This window comes from Melospiza georgiana, chromosome 1, assembly GCF_028018845.1.
Source record: "Melospiza georgiana isolate bMelGeo1 chromosome 1, bMelGeo1.pri, whole genome shotgun sequence".
In the NCBI taxonomy this organism is placed as follows: domain Eukaryota; kingdom Metazoa; phylum Chordata; class Aves; order Passeriformes; family Passerellidae; genus Melospiza; species Melospiza georgiana.
Window position 1 is genome coordinate 83,634,776 of NC_080430.1, and position 27,173 is coordinate 83,661,948.

At 36.9% G+C, this 27,173-nt stretch overlaps 1 protein-coding gene across 4 annotated transcripts in view; it reads left to right on the top strand.

The window, feature by feature from the left end:
* SEMA5A (semaphorin 5A) overlaps nt 1-27,173 on the top strand; it is a 314,285-nt gene that overhangs the window by 142,243 nt on the left and 144,869 nt on the right. The window lies entirely within an intron of this gene.

The following is a 27,173-nucleotide window of genomic DNA, read 5'->3' on the forward strand; positions in this document are numbered from 1 at the left end:
AGCCAAATAGATGAAAGAGCTTTAGTCAGTGTAGCACAGAAAATGGAGTCCTGAATGATAAAATCTGAGGAGAAAAGAGGATTAAAACTACTAATTTCTTCAAGAAGAACATCTGGTCTGGCTAAATACACTGCACGAAAAGCAGCCCTTTTAAAATGGCCACAAAATGGTCACAAATCTAGAGTATCTCTGGAAGCCAGCCAGCCAAGAAAAAATCCTCAACAAAAACCCGATGTGATCACCGTGGCAGAGGAGACAGACTGAGCTCTGGAGCAAAGTGGAGGCAGTGCAAATGTGTGATTAACAGATTGGAGGCGGAAGGCCAGTGCTGTTTACCAGGCTGTTACACATAGTTTTCAGCCAGCATTTTTACAGAGCAGGTGATTGAGACTCTCCAGATGCACATCTCTGTGAAGATGTGCAAATGGCTTTGTGGATCCTGGGTGTAGTCATTCAAGTTTCTTGGCTGAAAAACGTAGTCTGCAAAGACTTGAATAAGGCCCAGGGAGTATCTGAAGTCATTCAGACTCCTGAATCTTCAGACAGGGCAGCATGTTGGTGCTGTGCCTCTGGGATCACACAGCCCAACACAGCCCCTCTGCTGCCTGTATCTGGCCTCTGAAATGATACTGATGCAGACAGTGAAATGGAGTCGCTAAATAAAAATATTTTTTGTCTCAAAAGTAGGAAAGGGAAAAATGAAAAAAAGAGCATCTAAATCAAGTGGTTCTCAAATTGCTCCTCCTGTAGGAAAAACCTATTTTTCTTATGTATAATTGACTTAGGACAGCTGATAAGCCAATGTGCTCCTCTTATGCAGGGCAGGGTGTAGCATGCAAATATCAAACTCCATTTTTAGAAGTGTTAAATCTATCTGAATTGAGGCCTCTTTTTGGGCCACCACAGCCCCAAACCATAACGTAACTAGAATAAAATTAAGATAATTTAATTGGGAAACTGAATTTATCAGTCAATCCTGTTCCCAAAAATTCCCTTGATTCTGAGATAAAACAGGATGGAGGTCTTCTAGGGAGATAATAAAAACTGACATGGGTGTGATCTTGCACACCCTGCTTTAGGAGAATCTGCTTTAGCAGGGGAGGTGGACTAGATGATCTCCAGAGTCCCTTCCAGCCATTCTTAAGAGATGGCCACTGGAAACATATAATGGATTGGAATAATAGAAGAGATTGACTACTTTTCTGTCTCGTTCAGAAGAAAGTTTTTCATATTCCTAATAAATATTTTGTAGTTTCTGTGTGAAGTAGAAAATCTCAAAGAGGCAGTGAGAGCTGGAAAGTGAAATAGAATTAATAGTCCAACAGCCAGCATACTGGTTTTGAGTGTAAGATTTACTCATGTCTTTATTTGTCATCTGATTCACTGCCTGCATTTGGATCTCTCTCCTCTGTTGCTTGAGTTTCCTAAACAGTAGTACTCAGAAGACTCTTTGGTTTTTCTCATTTGCAGATATTCCGTTCAAACTCTGAGAAGCTTTTTTAGTGAATTTGTAATGGAACTTGGAAAAGCTTTCGGGAATGATTCAACGCTTTCCATAATCATCATTGTTACTATTGTTGGAAAAGCCCTGTCCAGTTCTGATGCCTTTGTGCAATACAGGCTTATGGTTTTGAGAGAAAGGAAGCCCACAGGACTTCTCAAATCTGACTTGTGGCATGCTTCTGGGGTGACAGGGTGAAGTGCTGTTAGAGCTGGCTAGTGTTGCTTTTGCTGACATTCATGTGTATAGCTGAATTTTTGAAACTCTTCAGGTCTGTCATTTTGAATCATTGCTAGATGGATGAGTGTGTGAGTTTGGATAGAGCTCTCTGCTCCCCTTGCAGCCCAGTGTAGATCTTGCTGGAAGTGCTGTAGTGGCTGTGCATTTGTGTGGCATACCAGAGGTGCATTAATCTCTCTAGCACGAGGATTTATGGCAACCTCAGCTGTAGGAGCATGGACTTCTATGCAGGCTGTGCACCAGACCTCTTAATATCATGGCACTGGAGTAGCAGATGTTTGTGTTAAGTGAAGCGTATTGAGATATCCTTTCCTCGTCTGCGGAATAGACAGAACTTTAACATGCCTGTTGAACTCACAGTGTAATTGCTGTGTAGAAGTTTATAAATACTGATGTTACTGATTCTGATGTTAATGCACTCTTGTAACAGCCATGGGAATATTGGTTGAGGCTCTTTTCCTGCTGGAGTTTGATTTTCCTCCTATTTTGGTTTCAGAAGAGGAACACAAAAGGAAATTCTGCAAGTCTTCAGACCATTCAGAATATATTTGGTATAAGTCACATCAAAAAAGAGTTAGGGTTTAACTCTATGGTTTTTTGTCTTGAAAGTAAACAGACCATAACAAGTACCTACAGCAGTTTTTAGAGAAGTGGAATAACTTCTTTTGTATTTGTCACCTGCTTGATTAGTAGAGACATCCATAATGTGCTTGAGATCATCTAGATTGCTTAATTCTTATGGACAGTGGAAAGCAAGGTCCTCACAGGGAGAGTGTTTGGTTTCTTATGTAAGTTCTGCTGTTGCTGCTGTCTTGAATGCTAGGACAGCCGGACTGCTAAAGAAGGCTTCTTCTTGGAAAAATGACTCAGAGAGCAGAAATGTGTCCCCTTTGTCATCTGAGTATGCATTATGCAGTGCAACCTCTCTGCAAAGCTCTTGCAAAGTAAAGCAAACAAAAATACCACCCTTACAGACTCTATCTAGGATATATTCTTCCCTTCTCATGCCTTATTGCTATACCATCCATCAGATTGACAATCCATCAGATTGAATTATATGTTTGGTAATACCCAGAGAATCCTGAAAATAGCTTATAAAAATGAGCTGACTGATTGGAAATCTGATGAATAATCCTGTTGGTAGACAAAGCATATCTGAGGTTGCTCTTTCATTGAAGAACAGATGGGGATCTTATTACACAGAAGTAATTGATTTGTAAACTGATTAATGCTCAGGGTAGATTTCTGCTATTAATAGGCATAGCTATTTATGTCTTGATATGCATTAGTATCTACCGAATGACAAGAAAATTTTCAGCACTTTTTCTTCTTTCAAGAGGCTCTTAGCATTATTTTGCAGGAGCTGAGGATCAATACTTCTTTGAACAGAAGCTTTTCAGCAGAACCATGGATAGCAATTACATTTTAGAAAAAAAAGTCCTATAACGTTGCATGTTCATATGGATGCATCCTCCTCACATAAGTCAGTGGCAAGCCTTAGTGTCTCTAGAAATTTTGTCTATTGTAAGTTCTTATTTTTCCGGGTGTAAAGTCCAAATCCTCTAATGCCATTTCTGGAATGCCTGTCACTCTTGCTAGCACAGGCCTTTTTGATATCACGGTCAATTTTAGTATAGTCTTATACGAGGAATGTTAAAAATATTGCTTTCTCAACCTTGTAAACTCAATAATGATAAAGATAATAGTGATGATGATGGTAATAATTACTATTACTTAAAGTTTAAAATATTCAACCACCTCTTTTCTTGAATTTCTTTGCAGAATGATTCTTGGCTTCCATGTGTTCTTCTTTTATAAGACTGAACTATTAATCTTGGTCTACTTTTGCCATTTTAAATTCTGAGACCATAGTCAGGACTTCAATCAAGCACAGAGGACTTTTTTTCTGGGCTTAGGAAACAAACAGAGGTCTCAGAAGCTTAACTCTTAAATAGATGAAGGAAAATGTAATACTGAGAAGATGATAATGTTACTTGCTGTGCTGGTTCTAGATGAAACTGTTATAAGATTTATTTTTTGACAAACTGAGAGACCTGTTGTTGTGAACAGATGTCACAAAATGGAGCAGAGAAGAGCAGCAAGTGTATTTTAAATAGAAAAGACAAATTTGAAAAATATTAAAGAAGGGGAGAGCAGACAGTTTGCATTAAAAGTAGGTGGCCAGAAACTACTATGAAAGTACAGTGTCTAGACTGTAGTTTTTTACCAAATTAGTTATGTTAAAAACAAGTTGTGAAAATAAAATGTTACTTTGCCCACAGAGCTTCCTAACATGTTTAAAAAACCCTTATTGGCATTATTTAATGAGAAGCTGTGTGATGCCCTTAGGATTTTTATTTGTGTGGAGGGAAGTGCAAGCACAATGAGCAGAGAGAAGAGAGTTAATCAGAGTAATGATTGTACCAACAAGGTGATAATGTCACAAGTCCATACAGCACAGATCAGAAACTGCATTGAATCTGTGACCCTTTGCTACTTTGCTTGTAGGGGAAAGGGAGAATTAGAGGGAACATATACAAAATTTCTATACAATACGTATGCCTCGATTTAGATTCAAATTTATTAATTCAAAATGCAAACTTGACATTTGAAACCTGTTTTTTTTAAAAAAAGTGACATCCGATGCTGAAAGTAATCTTGCAGGGTTTCTCAATGCAGATTTACATGTAAAATTAATAATGAAGCAACATGGGTGATATTTATCTATTTCTAACATTCTTCTTTTTATTTTTCAAGGCTTATTATTTCTGTTCAAATAGTAATAATTTCTAGTGTCTAAAATTAGAAAAGAAAATTTCATTAGAGAAACCTTTCACTGATTTAATGATGTCTAGTGTCTACCTATGCCTGGGCTGAGTGTTTCTCTTCTTACACTGCAGTAAGATCTTTCCAGTGCTTGGAAGTGTGGCAAAGTTGAAACCATTAATGAGAAGGAGATTTCACAGATCATTGAGTCCAAACCTTAACAAAAATTGTGAAATTAGTGTGAGTGCCCTGCAGTGTATACTAATAGGAGCAAACTTTCCATAGAAATCTGTAGATTTATTTGGTAGTGTTTTTGGTGTAGGTCTGTCCTTCTCACTTGTTCAACTTCCCTTGTGTGCATGAAGGCTGTAGAGGGGCACCCATTATTGCTTCAAGGTTGCAAATGAAATTTTCCTGCTCAGGTTCTAGACCATTTATTTAATGGAATAGTGGCATGCAGGTACATCAAGCTGAATTATCAGCTGCACCTCTTATAACAAGGTCTTTATGATACAGTCTTCAGACAGCTTGGTTTCAAGTTTAAATTCTGAAGGTTTGAATCAAAAAATGTGATGTCCCATATACCTTTTTAACTTCAATAAATGGGGAATTTATGGCTCACTAGATATTGTAGCCCAGAGACAGTTTTTCTGTTCTCCTATCTGAAAACTATAATACCCTGACAGTGTGCATGTCAGAGATTAGAGGAATGGTGATGATAGTGCTCAAATGTTAGACTTTTTATTCAACAGCTGGATAGCCTTTCAGGAGCTGCCACATGCCACTGCCTTCTCTCCTTTCCACTGTTCCCTAAAAAAACTTGCAACGTATGAAAGGTTAACTTGAGGAAAAAAAAGTGCACTGATCTTTTTCAGAAACTTCAGTCTTTCATGATATACTGAAGGTTTGAGCATGTAATCCTGACTTGGGCAAAATTCACATTTGTGTCAAAGGAGGCTTTATAGCTGCAGGATCAAGAAGTCTGGATATTCTGCTGCCAGAGTGGCGTACAAAGAACAGCCTTATGTTGGATTTCTTTGACTTATCATTTGGCATTTTTGGATTCATAGATGGAATCCTAAATCTATTGTTAGGTAGTGAAGAAGTAGTGCTCCAAATGGTGAGTCCTTTTCGGTTTTGTTAAGGCTGCATCCATCCAAACATTATTTTCCTAATTTTGAGTGCCTGAACCTCATATTTTCCTCAGGCCTAGGTGTCGGTGAGGGGAGACTTGGACACTCAATATGAGTGATAAGCAAGTTCTGTTTATTGAAGAGAGCATCAGACACTTATACAGCAAGTAATAAGCTTATGAGTATTCTGTAAGCCAAGCGATCTATTGGTTAAACTATACCATCAACTCTTCCTCATTCCTTTGGGCCTACATTCTCTATTTCCCACGTCTCTCTGTCCACTTGTTATCATACCCAGCTAGGCCCAAGGACACGCTATCTTGTAGGTGCAAAAACTCAAACTAGCTGTGTTCGGTACTTTCCCAGCTCCTGGTCGGCTAACAAGCGAATGTCTATGTGACCTCTGTCACGTAGCCATTTCTCCACACCTAGGAACTTTCTTTAAAAGATCACCAAATGTTTCCAAATAATTTGGAAATAAAACTCCTCAGGGGATTGAGGGTGATGGTAGCGTTGCTCTGACAGATCCCCAATGGGCCAAGATGCTCATATTGGCAACATGATCTGGTTTAATTGTCAGCATTCCTGCTCATGCTCCATTTGTGTCTGAACATTTCCTTCCTCTCCCACTCATCACTCTTACCGTTCTGGTCTATAAGGAAAAGTGAATGTTTTCAGGCCATTTTAAGTGATGTAAGCAGGTACCATGCAGATGTGATGGCGCAGAGGAGGAGCTAGGAATTTGTGGGTAAAGCAAGAACATTTTAGGCTTAAGGGGAGCCCTGAAGGACAGAACTGGGAATAGAGAGAGGAAGCCACCTTTCAACTTACACCTTATTACTAGACACAAGCTCAGCTTCTTAAGCCAGAACAAATAAAACCACCTGTTTTGAATAATCTTCCCAAAAGGTAAAACAGTAAAGGTGAAAAAGGTTTAAAAAAAGTCTGTTTGTTTCCATTTATTGAAAAAAAAAGGGGAAAGAGCTGTGATTTGTTTATGAGTAGTAGGTAAAATGAACATGCTGGTAAAGAAAACCGATGAAACAAAAAACTCAGAAAAATCTAAACCTCTTAGGAGCACTTACCCTTTAAAATTAAATCTAAGAAGAGAATCTGAATTTCTGAGCTGCAACTTGTAGGGATGGAAACATCTTGGAAAGTAGCAGTATGGTAGAAGTCCTGTGCCTTTCAGCTGCTCTTTTACAGTGCTGTTACTAGAGATCCCAGCACAGCCTGAAAGGCCAAAGGCTATGACAGTTTAGAGCTCTGGGGAGTATAAATAGCATTGTTTTTTTCTTTACTGTAAGACTCCAAACTCATACTATCACTTTTCCTCTTAAGTCTTATCTCCTTGAAGGCATTTTTGCTTCTGCCATTTTGTCTAATCTATGTCACTGAATGCAGCTGAAGTGAAAAAATATTAAAATAGCTAGTTTCTTTTCGAACAGAGTTACTTCAGTTGAAAATCTATGCTCCCAGTTTATAAATCTGTTTTCTCTACGTCTTTGTTCAAACTGATATTGGTAAACTACCCTTGGAAATTTCAGTATTAAAACTTGGAGGTTTACATTGTCAAGAATGTAGAATAGGGGTAAAGAAGTATAAAAAAATATTGGAAAGTAAACCCAACTCCAAATAAAGCTTCTGGGCCCAATAGAGGAAAAGGTTCTCTTAATAAAGAGGTTGACAATGCTGGGTGGTTTTGCAGTGGAGTGCTGATATTGACACAGGGCTATTATTCAACTTTCCCAAATCTCACTGTTAAATTAAGAAATGTTCTATGCAGGACACTTTTCATCATGTGAGTTGTATTCTATGGAGTTGTGTGAACCTGGAGATTCTCAAAATACCGTGCACCTATTATGCTAATGAGCTATTATGCTATTGATAGTGAGAGGTTTTGTAAATACACAGCTGTGGGAAGATCAAATCATGGTTTTGAATGTGCTAAAGAAAAATAAATGAGGAAAGTCACTTCATTTACACTTATTTACATTTATTTTACTCTGTATCACACTTATTTTCAAAATAGGCCTGTAATTTCCACCTGGTCTCCTGCAGTTTTTTGGATTGATTCCCATGTTCTCCCCATGCTGCAATGTTTAAGCAGTGTCTTTCAGGCTGTTCAAATTGTATTTTCATATATTAGCCATCAGATAAGGTGCTGTTTTATGTCTGAAGTTACACCATGCCTCCATATTTTATGCTGAACACCTAGCACAGAGGCTGGATAGACACCTGGGAAAATAGTTTTATACTTAAACCATTGCAGCTGGTCCTCTGTCATTTTTATTGGCAGAACTTGAAACTGTGTGTGTCTTCTTCCTGTGCCTAGAAGTTTGAGTGGAGCTCTGACTGCCACTAACCTCATTTAAACCCTGCTACTTTCATTTCAAGGATCTATCTGGCAGATTTTTGTCCAATAATAAATTAATCTGGAGTGATCTTGTGAGAAACACTGGCTTGATCGTAGCCTCATATTTCTCTCTTCAAATCTGCATTCTGGCTTTCAGAATTGCAAGATCTCAATTGGAAAGCAAATAGTCACTTGGCTGATACCAAAAGCCAGCATTAAAAGAAAGGAAGAAAGGAAGAAAGGAAGAAAGGAAGAAAGGAAGGAAGGAAGGAAGGAAGGAAGGAAGGAAGGAAGGAAGGAAGGAAGGAAGGAAGAAAGAAAGAAAGAAAGAAAGAAAGAAAGAAAGAAAGAAAGAAAGAAAGAAAGAAAGAAAGAAAGAAAGAAAGAGAATTCAAAACTGAAATGCCATGTTACATAGTTTGTGACTAAATTTTAATAACCTGGCTATATTTCAGAATTGCTCCTGCTTCTTGAGCATCTCAGCTGGAAGCCTGAAACTATTGCAGTATAAAACAGTACCCATATGAGGCTCAGAGCATTTCAATAATGCATCTATCAGATATGCAGAGCTACTGATGAGCAGAATAAGAAAGATAGGATTTTTTATTTACATATGCTTATTCATATGGAAAAAAAACTCATCAAATGTAGTTTTTCCAGCTGAGATACTTAGCCATGCAGTGGGGTTTTTTGATATTTACTTCATCAAGTAGTTATTTGTCCAATTTTAGGTAAATATTATTGTCCTTTTTTACACTGACATTATTAACAGTGCCATACAATGGGATTTGGGTAACATTTTTAAATGAAGAAGATGGGAAAGACCTGCCTAAGTAAGCTTTTTCCAAACAGTCTAGTAAGCACTGGACAAAATTGTGATTAATATCTTTTAGTCTCCTTCAGAGTCTCTCTCCCTCAGTTTTCCCTTGGTGATAGTTGCAGCATTTCTTCCTGGCATCCTGGTGACCAAACACTGCTGTTTGCTCTTTGGACCAACGAGAAATCCTACCTCTGTTTGGTATTATGTAATCTTTATCGGGAATGAAAGACCAGCAAGATGGGTGAATCTATTCAGAAACAGCAAAATGAAATGCTTCTTTAACCCTATTCCTAAACCTACAAGGCAGAGTAAAGGCTTAAAACAGGAAAAAGGAATTTATTCATTAGTCAATTCTAATTGTAACCTCAGTTTTTCTCTGTAATTATTTGTTTGTTTCTTTTTCTCCAGCTAATTTCCAGTTGTGAATTATCTGGATTCCTATGGGACCTCTTAATCTATATGTCTCCTTTCTTGCATGATAGTACTTGCTGACTCTGAGCTGTCTGCAGTTTCCCAATTGTCTGTCTGGCTTTGGACTAGCAGATCTTCAATATTTTCAGAAGGGTTTCCGTTCTGCGGCTTAGCCATGAAAAGGATAAATCATTCCCTGCTTTACTGGAGATTGATAAGGGACACTTTCCAGTAATCACCCCCTTTATTTTTAGAATAGAAACTTGCTACTTCTTCTACTTACTCTTCTCTGTTTTTTCACTTCTTTTGTCATGGGTGAACACTTGGGCATATATTCTGTATTGATAAAAAGAAACCTTCTGAAAATGGTGGAGTTCATCTTAAACATGATGGTCACAGGACCTTCAGGGTAGGGAGGAGACTATTAGAAGACTGGGAAAGACAATTATCAGAAGGTTTAAAACTAGCTGGAGACTACAGCTTGATAATTTTTCAGGCTAAATGAGAATTTTGATGTTGAAAAAAGGGTGAATTCTATATCTAAGTAAACTGTCATAATCAATGCAAGGGAATCTGGGCTTATTTAATAAAATCTCAGCATATTTTAAAATTTCTTGAATAAAGTATTGATTTTTTTCCTTCTAGAATAACTAACGTTTTGGTTTTCAAAATGTACCTCAGAAACAAATCCTTTCCTTTTTTATTTGGAGGGTGCTTCAAAATATAGGATGTTAATTTCATTGTTCCTTGTGATAAATTGAAAGTTCTGAGTTTGGATCAACTTCACACAATTAAAGTCCTTTGCTACAGGTAGAATGATGCTTCAGTTTGACAGGTCCATAGCTGGTTCCTTGAGAAGGCCATGAAAGGAGCAAGCTGCTCCTAACTGAACTCAAAAGACATAAAAATGAATTTTAAAAAAGATGAAGATGGGGCTGGTGACCCAGAAGTGTGGAACAGTTGTCTGATCTTTCAGGAAAAGATTTAGGAGGGCTGAGATTGACCTTGGGTTACATCTGGAAAGTGATGCTAAGAGCAACAAAGGATTCCACAAGCAGCTCAACTGCAAAATGGAGACTGGGGCAAATGTGGTCCCACTGCTGAATGGGGACAGGGAACTGGTAAAAAATGACATGGAAAAGGCCAAGGCCCTCCGTGCTGCCTTTTCTTCAGGTTTTGCTAGTAAGACCAGACGTCATGAATCTCTGGCCCCCGAGACCCATGGGAAAGTCCAATCTCTCCTTTCACTCCTATCTTTTCTTTTGTCCTTAGGGGCAGCATCCAGAGTATCTCTCCCTCAGCCTTTCTTCCTCCCTGGGTTGCAAACAACAACCAGGGAGGTTGTTGTTTCTAAATGCTCTAAATGTCAGCAGTGGATGTGTATTACATTTCCCTGACTACTTCTAGCAGGAGTGGCAAACTAAAAAAGGCCAGTGTTGATAGCAAGAATGTGTTTGTTGCACTGGCACCATCATGGACACAGAGCGTAGCCAGGCAACAGAGAAACAGGGCTTTCATTTATCAGGCAGGACACAGAACAATCTCTAGATGTTCTTCCCTCTGCTTTGAATCAGGGAAAGCAATTTGCAAAAGAATATGTGCAGAACATGCAAAATCTTGCACAAGGGAAATTTCTGAAGCAAGAAATATTCAGAAGTGGGGGTAACATAGGTAGAAACACATACTCAGATTCAGGTAACAAGATTATGAATGCTGACTTGCAACCTGCCTAGAACAGAGCAGATCGTAAGTCACTGGAAAAGTGCTTTCAGTGTAAAATAAATAACATATGAGTGAAGAAAAGGCAGTGTGTGCTGCTTGAACCTGGATATTATCATAAAAACAGAATGCATTTTGGGTGGAGTCTAGGCTTAACACAGGATTTTGATTCTTGATTTTATTATTTTACTTTGAAAAAAACCCCAAAATTTGTCCGTATTTTTTAAGTATTTAATATAATTTCCCTTGCTATGAAGAATAACTTTAGTGATATTAATTATAAATAATGCTAGATTTTCTTTCATTTTTGCATGAATTCTTTTTAAAGAGCATAAACATATATGATTTTGATGAACATTTATTGCTAATTTTTTAGTAAATTAAGATAAATAGTTGGTGATATCTCTCTATTTGGAGTTGCAATTAGAAAGCTGTATCAGTACTGGGTCAGACCACACCTGCTGTAATGTCTTGTCTCCAGCCTGCAGTAGGGGCCTGTGAAAAGCCTAAACTTTTAATGATAGTTCCTTCAAAAATTTTCTCAGCCATTGGAATCCAGGAGCTTCCTGAGGTGAAGACAGGGTCCTACGTGGGTTTTTATCCAGTCAGCTCTTAAGCTGTCACAGAGGATTTGCAAAGTGGGGTAACCACAGGAACAAAATCACACCATTCAGTGACTGAAATTTTAATAATAATTAAACAATTTTCTCTGTTTGATTAGGTTTTATAGCACAAAATAGAATAATTTGTTGCCAGCAGGGCAGATTTAATCAAGACCTCACTTCCCTGAGGGATATTTTCATATCAATTTCACCCTATGACATTTAACTCATTTTTTGTATCTTTGTTGTTTTATGGAAGAGAGTACTGCAGCTCATCATGGAAATGAAGAACTTCTGGGGTTTAAATCCTTAAATACTCTGTATAATTCAAAGAACAGTGAATACACTTTAAATTCACTGTTTAAAATCAGTGAACGATATTCTCTGTGCACCTTTCTCATAATTGTATAACTGTCCATTATCTCTCTCCTCAGATGCCTTTTTTCCTAGCTAAGGAATCAGTCTATTTAATCCTACTCTGTAAAGAAAACACAAAAACCTGAAAGTCTTTTATCCCCTTTCTATGCATCTTTCCTAGTTTTACTTTCAAATTTGAAATTATGGGTTGGGACTGAAATGCAAAAAACTGTTCAAAACAAGGGAGTAAATGGATTTGTTCCACGGTACAAGGATGTTCTCTAGTGTTCTATACTTATAATTTATTCTTATTTCTTTTTTTAATTATTGTAACTCAATCTTATTTTTGAATTGTAATTTTCAGTTCAGAGCTCATCAATGAATACATGAAAATAAATAATGTATCTAAGATATTTTTTCCTGGTGTTTTATTAAAACTGCAAATTAAATTCAATATAGAAAAGTAGCCATTCAGATTTATAAGGGTTTCCTAGAACTCTGGGCAGTCAGTTCTTGCTAATCTCAGTAACTTGGTGGCTTTAGCCAGGATTGTCGCATAACTGTTCATTCCCTTTTCTGCATCACCAAGGATATGTTCAGCATTTTTGAGTTCTGCTGTAGATTACTATGTATCTCAACTACCCACGTCCTCCCCCCTGAAAATTGACCATATACCTACCCTCTAACTTCTTAACCTCTTTATCCATTTAAGAACCTTTCCTTGTGCCCTGATTTTCTTGAAGAAATTCTTAAAGGTCCTTTGGTAACAGAACTTGTCCAATGCATATTTCAAATCCAAACAGAATGTAACTTATGGATATCCTTTGATCATACTTTGTCCATATCCATATCTATTTTTCTAGTAATTTTCTTAGGATTTTATTTCATTCTAGATGGAAGACTTGGCCTTTATTGTGCTCATTGTGGCTCTTGTCAGCATAATTCCCTGGTCTGTTGAGGTGCCTCTGAAAAAGCAGAGTATTTTGGGCTCTCCAGAATTTTGATCTCCGATATACTCTGACTATTCTGTAATTTATGTACCTGCTGAGAGTGTACTCAGTCCCATTGCCTGGGTTATTAATAAAGCCATTAAATGGTATTGGCCCAAATGTGAGTCTTCAACTGAGTGATAACTGGTGACCAGTTGGATTCTGTGCTACTGAATGTAACCCTTTAAGCTTCATGATTCAGACAGTTTTTCACTTTTGTTATCAACTGTTAATCCAGTCAGTATCTCAATGATTGGGCTCTGAGAATACTACAGGAAACACTGGCAAAGATATTGCCAAAGGTAAGGAAAAAGAGTGAGCACTGTTCTCATCAAAGAAGGCAATCATGTTGGTAAGAGATGATTTTTCCTTCTCTGATCCACGCTGGTTGTTTCCTTGAAAATTTGCTAGAGAAAGATTTTGCTGTGTCTTCAGTCCACTCTGCCAGTAGGCTCAGAGATACTGAACTGGACAGTTTGCACCCAGCAGTCAGGGTGGTTGAATTCATGCACCAGACCTTACTTTATTATTGTCTTTATCTTTATTATTTATGATACAATTTTTGATAATTTGCTTGATAGAGACATCAGCACTGGTGGTTTCTTGGATCTTCCTGGAGCCCATTTTAGAAACAATTTTAATAATTTCAGTATTAATTTGCTGTTTTCCAGACCTCAAGTACCAAAGCATTTGTAAGTTGAAGGTCATACACTGTTTAACACTTCAGCACTTTCCTCTCTGAATTGCTTTAATATTCTTGAACAACTAACCATGCTGAAAATGTGTTGCTTTTCATTTTGTCTGTATTCTGTGACCTCTTGTAACAACACTATGATGAGGAGAGTTCTTCATTAGCAGCCTGCGTATTCTGGGATGAGAACTTCTTTGAGCTCTGCCATGCTGAACTTGGGCAGGGGGAGAAATATGGGGGTTTTTTGGTGTGGCTTTATCTTAATCACTCCTTTGATCTCCTATTGCTTCTTTGAACTGTCAAGATTCCTGCTTTTAATGTGTTTGAAGGACTTACTCGTAATACTTATGACTTTTAAAATTATTCTTCAGTTCTTTGTTTTCTTTATTTTGACACTGCTTTAGTTTTTAGAAAGATGCTTACTTCCTTTTGTTAACTACTTCTGTCCTGTTAATCTGTTCCAAGTTGCCCTTTGCCTCAGGTTTGTTTTTCTTTTCTTTTTTAATTTTTGCAAGGTAGTGTTTATGTGTCTCCAGCTAGGTCTCCTTAAATGCTGCCAGCAAAAATTTTAACTCTCAGCTGCCTGACCTAACTCTTTCTTATCATACTGCTTCCTCCTGAAGTTCCCTTTCATGAAGCAAACCTGCTATGGTATCCAAGTACATATTGGTTTCAGTTACAGTGCTATTCCTGCATGCTACTCAGAACAAAGTTCAGAGCTGCTTTTTCACTCTTCAGCCTTATGTTAAGTTGCTTCATGAAAACCTTGATTTGTGTTTAAAAATTTACTCTTGCTGCCAGGCTATAGTGTTATGGCTGTCCAGATTTTATGAGGGTAGCTGAAGTCTGCCATGCCTACTGTACTCTCTGGCCTCATAGCACTCCTTACAAAATGTCTTTGGGGAAACTACCTTCTGCTCTGGAGAGGATGCCCCTCTATACACCCAAGTCCCTTCCTAGCAGACCACTGGAGAGACGTTTTCCATTTTATCTTTCTGCTTCTGCCCTTATTTTCTCTCAATAATTAGCTTTGAAGATGATGTATAGCATGGACTATGGATCCCTCTAAACGTGTCTCAGCTTCTTTTGTGAAACACATGACAATCAAATCTCTACCTGACTTCATTTTGTTGGCATATTTGCTCCCATACACATTAGTGTAAGTAGAGAGAATCCAACATCTAGATCATTTTCCTTTCCTTCTTCTCACTCACCTGCTATGATATCACTGGATGATCTTTCTTGGGCGTAGCACTGTACTGGAGTTTTCCTGGAGGTCCTCTCAACACATTCCTATATATCTTTATTTGGTTCTTCAACAGTTTTGTGCTCTCCCTGTCCCTTTGTAGGTGTTGAGAGTCAACCCAACTGCAGCATGTAATTTTCACTTTCAGGAAGGACCAAAGGATGTATGTTCTCTCTGCTCACTAGGGCACATACTCATATATAGTAATGAGATACTTTGCCCAAATATAGCATATTTACTCTGACTGCAACTAAGATTAGCTAGTGCCCTCTCTTCATCCACTCTTCTCCCACTTGTGGTGTTTGGATTGAGGACCATGCGTGAAACCTGAAGCATGAGAAAAGAAATTAAAAATTGGGTTAACTTCTTTTGCTAAGATGCAAAAGAAATTCCCTCTGTACTCCCCATGCAGCAAAATACATTTGCCCTTTATGTGCAGAAAGAAGTCAAGCTGTTGATATTTTTGGTTTGCTCTGTGTTGTTTTGATTTATACAAGTGCATGTTGCAGTCTGGATTTGAATCAGATTAGCATTTGTGGAGAGCTGACCTCCTAAAATAGACAAAACTTTGATAAAAGATGTTATTGTGGTGGCAACAGTGGGAGGGATTTCCAAGCATGCATTTTAAGTATGTTCAGGCTGTTACCAAATCAGAATTGTTATCTGTTCTCTGCCTTGCATCACATCTGCATTAACCACCCTCCCCCCCACCCAGGATTCTTAAGATACCAATCTCTCTTCATTAAACCAAGAACAAGAGCCAAATGATTGAGATTCCTGCTTGGCTTATCACATTTGGAAAATTGGCATCCTTTTGACAGTAAGACATGACAAGCTACATCTATACTGGAAAAATAATGTGTGTTAGAAGATAACTTTCAGCTAGCACAACATCAAACATGATTTTCTATTTAGATTGAGATTAAAGACATTTATTGCAAATGCATTACTCCATTTTTTGAGACAAATTTGTGGCTTTTTATGCTAGGATTACTGTATACTGGAAGTTGTTCCTGTGTATATTAGGAAGCCTTTGTGGAGTTATGGACTGGCTAGGTAAAATGTGCTAATTTAATTAACAAATTTGGTGAGTTAGTTCCACTATAGAAGAGTTCACGGGTATGTGTAGAAGGAAGGAATTCACTGTATGAGTAAAACATTAGTTCCCAACTGCCATTAATCCAATGCAGCACTTTGTTGCCAGTGGGTTTGTGACAGCGGAGTAAGAGAAGATGAAAACTAGCAAAGAAATCCATATGTGTTCCTCTTGCTCTTCCTTTTTTTTTCCATGATAGCTTTTATTTTGCATTACTTTTAGTTTAGGTGCTTTCATATTCTGTAATGGAGCTGTGTTTAGTTTCAACTGTAAGGGGGGCATTTGCTGCTCCACAATGAGGCACAATGAGGCATACAGCCATCTCATTTTGTGGTACACCTTTTTTCTGGTATTATTGACTCATGTGCTTCAATATTGCTATTACTGGTTTTACTGTTACTGCTGTTACTAGTTCTAGCAACTTATATTTTAGGGAATGTTTAATATTCTTGCCAAAGGCATTTTTTTTCTAATGTGCAGAGGAATTTATTTTGAACAATTGAGTTTTCTTGCCTGAGGACATCAGCTATCCCTACAAAATTATTGAAATGTCATTTAATTGCCCCAGAAAAATGAGCAAATAACACAAGATCCAGCTCAGGTACATTCAAATTTTTTATTCTGTTGTGCTACTCTGTCTAACAACTTTGTAAAATCAGAAGTTTTTAACAGTCGTGCACAGAATACAACTTCTCAAAAAGCTGCCAATGATGTTATATTATTTTCACCCCAATCACTTTGTGATTATGTGGGGATTGTGGGGAATTTAGGAAGAGAATTTTTTTGCAAATTGAAACATTTTATTTCTCATTACTCTCATTTTTACAAAAAAAAAAAAATCTTGTTTGTATTTCCCTCTCTAGCAGAGGAAGCTTTCAGTCTGAATGGAGGAGGTTTCAGAAAGTTGGAAAGTACCAAGACGAGTAAGAAGCAGATTATTTTACTTGAAGTGTATCGATTAGTCATAAAAATATGATGTGTGTTAATGGATATTCTCCATTTTCACTCTGATCCAGTCTGTTGGGTAAGAATAGGAACAGGCATATGTTTTTGGAAGAGTGATTAAAACCGAAAGAAGGGATAAAGTGTCCATCAGAATCAATACTTTTAAGAGCTAAAGTGTGTGTGAGAACATTTTTTTTTTCCCCTCAAACTGATTTCTGACAAATGGGGAGCATTGTGAATGAAGATATTCACATTGGATTTTAGGTGATTTGAAGACAGTAGCATGCAAACTATTACCAAAAAAGTGCAAAATGGAAGCAAAAATGGACAAACATATGTAATAATTTAATTTTAAAATACATAATTTTTATATATGCATGTATGTAAGGTATTTCTGTAATGTACACAACCATATAATAATTTCAGTTTGGAATGATATGCATTCAAATTTTTAGGGTGTTTTGTTTCTTCTGTTTCTCAGTGAAGTGACTGGTCCTTGCTGGCACGCAACTCACATTGAAATTTATTTGCCACATCTCACTGTAGTATAGATTTTTTGGGATTAATGGCAAGTGTTTTCTAACAGAACTGCAACTTTTGAAATAATTTTGGCTTAAAAGAAAAAGAGTCTTTAGCTATGAATATTGTATGGAGTAGGAAAAATTGTTGGGAGGGCAGAGTGACAGGTTATGGCTCCCCATTCCCTAAATCCCTGTGCTGCTGGTGAGGAGGAGGCAGAGTCCAGATTGAAGGGATGAATTTGTTCCTGTGAAAAGCTGGTTGTAGTCGTGGTGGGAAAGTGTCTTAGCTATGTCTGTTTCTGACCATCAGACTCTATTCTTAATTGTCAATAAAATGAATTCATGAGAGAGAGGCTGGGTGGGCATCTGGCAGCCAGCCAAGCTGCCTACAGTCTGGCATGCTTGCTAAATGTACACACATTCCAGTTTCTGTCCTGTCTTCCCTCTGCTTTTTCCAGAAACTGACAGATTAATATTGAACATACCCAAATTCAAAGCACCACATTTAACACAGAATAATGGTAGTCTGGGATAATGTAGCCAAAAATTGTGCTATTTCTAGGAACACGGGTAGGAAGGAATGCTTTGTTTTCATCCAGTCTTAGTCTTATGTTGCTGATGTGAATTTTCTATTGCACTTGAGGAAGGGGTACTGTAGGTTCTCAAGTTAGAGTTAACATCCAGTCCAAAAGGATGTCTCTGCTCAGGCTTTACTTGCCATACAGAGTAAGCAAGGTTTTTGTTTTGGTTTTGAGCTGGGTTCTTTTTGTTTTGTTTGTAGGTTGTTGTTGTATTGGTTTTTTTTGTTGTTGTTAGGAGGGGGCATTTGTTTGGTTTTTTAAATTATTTTTGGTTTACTTTTTACTTTGGTTGTTGGGTTTTTTGGTCAGTTGGTTTTTCTTGGGTTTTTTTAGCAGAAATAAAGATTGTCTTTTATTTTTTCCCCACAAGAATACTGAGATATATTCATTTTTATATGCCTTGAATTTAAAGTAGAAAATTAATTTTGCTTTATTTGAATTTTTTGACTTTGCAGTTTTGTAGTGGTGCTCTCAGAACAGCCTGATCTGAGTTTCAAACCCATTTCACAATTCCCAGTAAAAGCTCAAATGAGTGGACTTTGCTCTAATTCTTAAGTTCTTCAGTGTTTCAGACATATGCTAAGGGGATTTCCTATTCTAAACTACTGTGTGGCTGCCCCTTTTCTGTAGTGGCTATTAAGAATGTTTACAATTTCTCGCCTTTCTTGTGTTCTTCTTAGACAAAACTTGCTTTGATTTTGGAGTGCTTTGCTCTAGTAAAAGCTCTGGGATTTGTTGCACTGACTTCAAAAGATTTTCAGCAGAAAAAGACAGAAGAATTTTTAAGAAATAATTCCTAGTAATAGATTTTGTAACTTTATTTTTATAATTATAAACTGGCTTCCAATATAAACCACTGTTAAAGAGATAAGAGCTATAACATACCCATCAGGGGACCAGTTGTTAATAAGGTGTAATTTGAAAGGGGAAAGCTGATGATATCTGCAAAAGGAAATAAGAGCCCCAAGGCTGCATAGAAGTGCCTCATTACCAGTTGCACTGGGCATTCTGTTGAATGAGTTTTATTTATCATGTTTTTATAGTTACTTCCACTGAGCTTTCCACAACATAGGAAAAAAAATACCAAAGTACAATATTGTTGTTCTAATGCAGCAATCAAAGAGTTTCTAAATCAAGAAATATGGAAAATAGGCTACAGGAGTAGAACATTACACAGCTGTTTCAGAAATAAATTTTTCGGCCTTCCTTCTTGAGATATTACTAAAATTTCTGTGTGTCACTGAAATTTAGGAGATACTTTTCTCAGCACTTGAAAGGATCTGAATCTAAAAGTTGTGTAGTTTCCTACAAGTCTACAAGGTCAGCAGGGAGGGAAATAGGAGGGGGAAAGTTGCAGATGAATTATTAATATATGACAATTGTTTTAGTGACTGCTTTCCTAAGACTCCTAATCAATGCTGAATGGGATAAACACCTTTATATGTAACAGGGGTGTGTTTTCCCTTTAAGCAGCTGTTCCATTGTCCCTGCAAAAGTGGCCAATTTGGATCTGAATGTTTGTCTTTTAAAAATTGGATGGGAATCACCCACCCATTTAATGTCACTGCTATGAGGTTGCTAGATGTCACTGACCTCCGCTAATTAATAACTTGAACGATGTTCACCATATAACCCAGAGTGCAAAGTTCTGCGTGCCACTGGCAATGCTCCAGACAGTTCACTTGTCTGAAAACAAGAGAGAGAGAAGGGCACTTAGATTTTCAGGCTTTTTCATAGCCTCACTGTAATCTCACATCTTCATGATGAAGTTGTGATTTAGAGTTGGATTCTGGGCCCCCTGGTTCCCACTGCTCCTTCCATTGCACTTGGAGTACACAATATTCCCATGAAGACATTTTCATATTCTGAGCAGATCTCCTCCTTAGTCCTGAGGCTCCTTTGTCTCTCTCACCCTTGATTTCTGTATAATTTAGCAGTGCAGTTACACTCCAATGAGTTTCCTATTAGCTATAGGTTCAAGATTTCTGATTTTAATAAGCATCTTTTGCATTTTATGTCTAATGAGAATTTTTCTCAGCCTGCTGAGGTTCTTTTGTCCAACTCCACAGCTCATGATATTATCTATATCTTGATGACATTCACTTATGTGCCTCTGTACTTATTATTCTTCTCCATATTCTTGCTATTTGGTTTCTTATGTTATTTTAGAATTTTTCAAATTAAAGCAAATTATTTTAAAGTAAACACAACAAAAATTGAAATTTCCTGATTCCATCTTTCCCTTGGTGAACTGTCAGTTGTGCTGTCATCAACTGTGTTGACAAGTCTTTGGAATTTTTCTTGTTTTTTTTCCTTACTGTGTTCAATTATGCTCAGTCCGCTCTCTAAATGTCTTCTATATTTATGCGTTATCCTTGAAAAAGAAAACTTAATCTTGATTTTTACAATCACATATGTGTGCAATTAACTTAACCAGAAGGATATAGAATTTGTGTCTCTTTGCTGTTGAAACATTTTTTTCACTAGCTTTTCTCTGGACAATCTACATAAGGTGGTGGCTCTTACATTTCTTGTGTCAATAGCATTCTGTTTTCTCTGTGCTTTCATCTAACTAAAATCTTCTTATCTGATTTTTTTTTTCATATTTAATGGAAAAAATATGCATTTTGAAGTTCCTTTAAGAGATTTTGTCTCTTTACTGTCTTGTGAGATACCATCTTTAAGTTAACTTTAAAAAATATTTTTATTATTGTAAGTAACAGTTTTTGTAGAGCATAGTATTTTCTCTAGAACTGTAGATAGGTATTACTATTGACAGACCCAAGCTTGTCATCCCTAAAGCCTAGTGACAAAGCTATTTAAATAAACAAGTCAAAACAAGTGCAAATTGTGATGAAGGTGTTCTTCTCTTCCTAATGTGACATTATGTACAAAATTACATGCAAACATACAGAACTACTTTTTTTTTTTTTTAGTCTCAGTTATTCAGTATCACTTAGAAGGTGTTAATAAATTTCATCCTCCAGTGTATCTCTCAGGTTCATCTGAGGTTTTTTCAGCTCATGCCTGGAAGCTGTAATGCAGCTATCTTTGACATCCCAGGGGAAAGAAATAGTATGTTTGCCTTGTCTTTCAGAAGTTATTTCAGGAAGGTTTTTGATTTGCAGGAAACACTCTGAAATGCCATGGCTTCCTTGGCTGCCTGTGGCTGAAAGTTGAGGGGTGGTGATTGTTGGGCACCCTGTACCAGCCTGGCTGTCTTGATCTGCAAGTGAGCATGGGACGGGATTGCTCACATTCCAATGCTGTCTCTTCCTTTAAATTTCCATGCAACTTGTTACCAATGAGCAGGTGTACAGGAAAAAAAACCCCAAACTTCTGCTTGCCTGTGCTGAAGGTCCAAACCAACATTTTGTGGCACTCCAGTACCAGAGGACTCGTGTCACCACTGATTTGTTGTTAACCTTAGGGGCGTGAGAAGTATGAAATTTTATTCAAATTCCTTTCATTTCATTGGAATAAAGAGAATCCCGACATATTGAGACCTAAAAATTTAAAACGCTATCAGTAAAAAAAACTAACAAAACTCAAAATGTTGCTTTCAAAAGATCTTGGAGCCTACTAAAATCAATCTTATTTGCAAAAAAAACCCCAAAACGCAATGTGGTAACACAGATGTTAAGTCTTAAAGGATTCATATGTAATTTTTTCTAAACATTAAATTTACTATATGTAGTATAATTTCAGAATGTGCATTAAAGGTGTGTTGTGAAATCTCATTCCTACCTGCTGAATGGCTGCCAAGTTTGGTAGGGCAAGAACATTTTGTTGTTTTACCCCTTCAGCACAATCCTGCATTCAATTTTTAAATGTCCATAAAAACTGTAAAAGTCTCAAAATGCCAGATTGGAACAATAAAAACTTTGAAAGTCACAGTGCAACAGTTTTTGGTTTTTTAATAACTCTCTGGGAAAACCCTAGTTCCAAACATACTCAAATTTTGAGTTGCTAGCTTCTAGGTTTGGAACTTCATTTTCCTCTCTAAAACTGTGTCTGTTAAATGCAAAGAGAGTGAATTTTTTGTCACATTTAGAAATCCTTTTAGAAGACAAAGATGGGAATACACAGGTGGTTGGGTAGCTGGCGTGTGTGATAGTTCAGCCTTGGGCAGAGTCCTGTGCCATTCAGTACAGTGGAGTGGCCCAACACTGAGGGTTCATGAAAGTCTTAGTAATTCTGAGTTCTTCTCTAATATGGTTAATTTTTTTCTTTTATCATATTAGCTCTGAAATTTTCCAACAACTGTTTATTTGCATAATCAGTAAATCAGATGATTAAAATTTTGGCTGCTTCATGAGTTGGCAGGGTACGTACTTCTCATTTTTTAATATACTTCAGGCTAGTATATTTGGAATAAAATTAAGTTGACATCAGCTCCTTGAAGCCATATAAAGCTTTAGATATTACTTGGTTTAAGTACAGAATTATATATCTATCAGGGGATCTCAGTTCTAACTGAATTCCAAAGCCTGGAAAATTCAAGCATGATTTTATGTTTATTTCCATATATTTCACAGTGCTTACTTTATAAGAAACTGTAATTTTTTAACTGTGGATGAACAGTAAAAGCTGATTCTGAACAAATGAAAACACACATGATGTTATTCCCAGGAAAATTGGCTGTTACATGTGGCAAAAAAACCCAACTTGGAGGCGAAATAATGCAGTGATTGCAGCCAATTAGTAAAGTTGTCCATATGGTGCTGGACTTCTTGTATGAGCTGCTGGCCTATCAATTCATGTGAAAGCCTAACCAGGACCCCTTAAATCCTCAAAAAACAGCTTTTCCTCTTTTCTTGTGATCCAGAAGGTGAAGCTATATTAAAAGGAAGCCCCTTTTTAATAATTTGCTCCTGTCTTTAATTTAGAGAATGAGAGGTTCAAAGATATTTTTCAGAAGCCTATTGGCAAGATAGGCAGCTCCAACGGTAATGGCTGCAAGGATGAGGGGTCATGACTCTGTGGAAAGCAAGGAAAATGGTTCCTGTGAAGTAGAGACAGGTATAAATCTTCCCTAAGTGGCTTTATGTATTTGCTGGAAGCAAGGATGTCATTAAACAAAAGCATGCCTTTAAACTCCTGGTAACCATCAAAACCACCACTAACTCTGGGGCTGCTAATTTGCTGCTAATGTCTTGCTGGTGTACTGCTCCGTGGCTACATTCTTGCTTTGGGTTTACGATCCTGACACTTTCTTTATGGCCTCTTTAAATTCAGCTTTTGGAATACAGCATCCAGAGCTAATTAGGCAGGCTGTAAGACACCCTTGCCAAACAAGTCAAAACATTTTGAAGCCATTCATTCCATGGCTGGACTTGATGTGAACAGTAAGGCGATATTGCTCACATTTGTTGACATATATTATTATGGTTATTGCCATTATACCCCACGTCCCCAGAGTATTGTTTAAATACATGATACAAGAGATGAAAGCAAGCAGATAGTGAAAAAAGAGAAAAAAAAAAAAAAGGAAATATCATGTACTTGTTAGTTTTTGGCATTGTGTAATTAAACCATCTCCTTTAATGTTATTTTTGCCAGTATCTAATTAGCAGAGCCATCTGCTTAAGATGTGCTGGACCATCTGTCTGGAATACTGTTCTGTTCATTTCTTGGTTCTTGACTAATTAACTTCTTTCTCTATGAAATGTAATAGTACATTCTGTTTCTACATTTCCAAGTTCTTATATGAATATATATATGAAGGCATACTGTCTACCTGTATATGTTTTGAATATCTGTGTAGCTACAGGAACACAATTCTCCCAGGAGGTCTGGTTGTACTCAGTTATGTGCAGATTTCACTGTAGGTGAAAGCCACACTTTTTTTGTTGCTCTGTTGGTAAAACTATTACATCTTTCACTTAAATAATTCTAATTGGCCAGTTCTTTATTGACTGTGTTCAAATCTCAAATTTCCTGTCTACGTTTACTAATTAAAGTTAGAATTACAGAAAGGGGCCATGTTAAAGTTAAGTATGTAGGGCTCTGATTTTTTTTTTCTGTTATATTTTGTGTTTTTCTGGAAAATTATGTGGTAATTTAGGTTGGAAGGGACCTCCAGATGTCTTGCCTGGGGACTTCCTTTGTTGCTGCATGTTGGGCATGTAAGAGAATCCCTTGACAGTTACTTCTATGAACTTTATTTACTGTTCCTACACTTCCCATGTTCCTCTTTTAATATTCTTCAAAGGTATTTGGATAAATCAGTTTAAATTACAGATTGTCTTTCAGTTTTTGTTGGAGTTAATGTTTTTGCAATTATTTAGTTTAACTTGCTGAAGATAAAACTTCTAAGCAAGACTCTTACTGTTCAGCCAGAGAAGTTACTAAAATATATCTGTTGTTCCAAAGAATATTATTAATTTCAAGAATGTAATTTTTAACTTAACATATATATGGCTGTTGAATGCACATTTTTCATTGTTTTGAAGATAATAGTTTCATTGCGTATTCTCGAGTTGGAATTTTCTTTCTTTGCTGGCTGGAATTTCTCTCCTCCTACTGCCCCTTGAAAATGCCAGAAGAGATTTCATCTGAAGTTTTGAAGTTCTTTACAAACATCAATGTTTAAAGCACTTGCACAGTTATTTACAACTGTTTTTCAGAAAGCTGCCTGCCATCAGTTTGAAACTTGAGTTCAAGCTTAGAGTGTGCACCAAAGCTTTGGTTTTGTTCAGTCTGATTATATGTCAAATCTGTATGGACCTTTGTGGTTCATGCATTTTTTTTAACCTAAGAAAACAATATGTGTTCAAAAGTGAGCTGTGACAACCTCATCAGAGTACACTGGGTTAAGTTCAAGTTTTATCTTTCAAGTGCAGTCTTTAGAGTTTCTCACTTTGACTTTAAAAGCGTTAAAAATCTCACTACATTACATAATTAAGGTTTATTTATGCATAAGAGAATGTATTTATGAAGGAGATTGGAAAATTAGGAGCACACTAAGTCAAGTCATTAAATTTATAGGGGTGCTTGAAAGACCATATTGATCATAGGATTTATAAAAGCCATGTCATTGAAAATACTGTCGACTTTTTATCAGAAACAGACTGGTGTGCCACCTTAACCCTCCTTTTTAACCTCTGCAGCTGTGTTCTTTTTAGAGACGTGTAGTAGTAGCTGTGTATCACCTGTCCTTATTTTCTCTGATACTGACTTTCAAATCCCTGTTTACTCTTTCCCCAGAGAGAACAAACCTGAGTGTCTGTAATTTGGTCCAATGAACTTTGTTGCCCGCTTAAGTAGAATTATAACGTTAACTGAAACCAGCACACTGAATATTGTAGGTTGTAATTTGAATGTGAAAATTGTAGGTTCTCATTAAGAAAAATAGAAAAAAAAGTATCCTAATAGGATAAACCTTAGCTGTATAGATCTTTGTAGTGAATCACATATCCAACATGGCTTGCATGTCATATCTGCACGCCTCCTCTGAACTTCATGGAAATTTCATCAATCAGTATTAAGCAGGAGAATATGTCAATATAAGGGAAGCAGTGGGTAACAGTAATATCTGTAAACATAGTTTTGCACTTGCTTTCTAGAATAATGCAATCCATATGTGTCCATCTGATCATTCAGAATGACAATTTTTAAGTCATAATCTTCTAATGGCAAAACTCACGTTGTTATTCTTTCGGGACATTTTGCTTTTTCTTGGTGTGCTGAAGATTCAGGACACGTTTTTCTCATTTTTTTTCCCACATTGAAATGACATTTATCTTAAAGAGTTTTCTACCTGTCTTCCTCCTGTATAGAAGCATTACACTGTGTTGAATATCTAAATTTCCATTTTGTGGGAAACTCCCCAGAATTTCCTAAAGATTAGAAGGTAAAAAGAAAGCAAGCTCTATGTAGAAATGTTTGACTGCATTATGTGGGAACCTTAGGGACCAAAGTACAACAGATTGAACTACTCAGCTCCCTTCAGATGCCTTTGTTCTGTATTTCATTTGCAGCCTCCTCTATTATTATCTCCTCTAGCAGTGGAACCAAGGCTGTAGGGACTATGAGTACACTTGGTTTCAAAGCGGGCACTTTGCTTTGTCACCAGTGTGTCTGCATTTATTTCTTGTCCACATAGTATTGCTCCTTTTTAGCAGGCGTTTTCATGACTAGGGCTTTCCCAGAGAGTTGGCCACTTGGTTAACTTGTAAGCAAATATATTTATATCTAGTTGTAGCAGTTTCTTCTGTTTGGTTTCTTATATGTGCTGTTAACTGTGATGTCCAGAAATATTACATAATGTTTTAATATTTCACATACTTCTCCTTCAAATTACTTTTACTGTGGACTTAGAGCCAATTGAAAGCTGGATATTTTGTCACTGAAAATTGATTCATGATAAACATTTTGTATTTAATGCAATCTTTTTCCTTCAGTTTGTGCCTGACATGTTTTTCTCAGTTCAGTTTTGCAAGAACTTTCCTTCAAACCTTCCTTTTAAGTACCCATATTTCACTCTTTTTCTACTCTGACCTCCTGGTAACTAACTCTTGTGTTTCTCCAGGCATTTGAAATTTTTTGTGTTGTTCAGAGATAACATATTCAGCACTTGTGCCTTATAACATGGAGGTTCAGTGTGTCCTAATGGATTGATTAGGAATTCAGTTGGTCATCCTACAATCTCTATTATAGATGTGAATTGCTTTTTACTTTACTGAGTCAAAAGAGTTGGGTCATTGCTGATTCTTTATCTAACTCAGTACAAGATTTCTTTCATGCTGCTGGATACAGTTTGTTATAAATTCTAGGGTCATTCACAAGTGGATTCTTCCAGAAGTTTTTAATATATTCCCCTGTACACCATACTCATTTAGCATTGCAAAAGCAAATGCTGTAAATAGGAAGATTTATGACGGAGGAAGAGAAGTAATTACATAAGTTTTCACAAGTAGTTTTTTTTTTTTCTTTAAGTGAAAAACACTCATTCTTGGGCTTGTTGAAGGACAAATACTCTGAAGGCATTTCCCCCCTTACTTTAAACAGGCTTTTGCCCTATTATTAAATAAATAAAGAGTCTACTTGCTATTAATACAGTCTCCATTAAAATACAGGTAAAAAATATTTTCTATATTAAATCTGGATAAATGGTCTTTCATTATTTCCTTGTAAATAAAAATGAAAAGGCTGTGGTTTCTGTAATTAGGCGGCAGTAGTTGCTTCAGAAATCTCA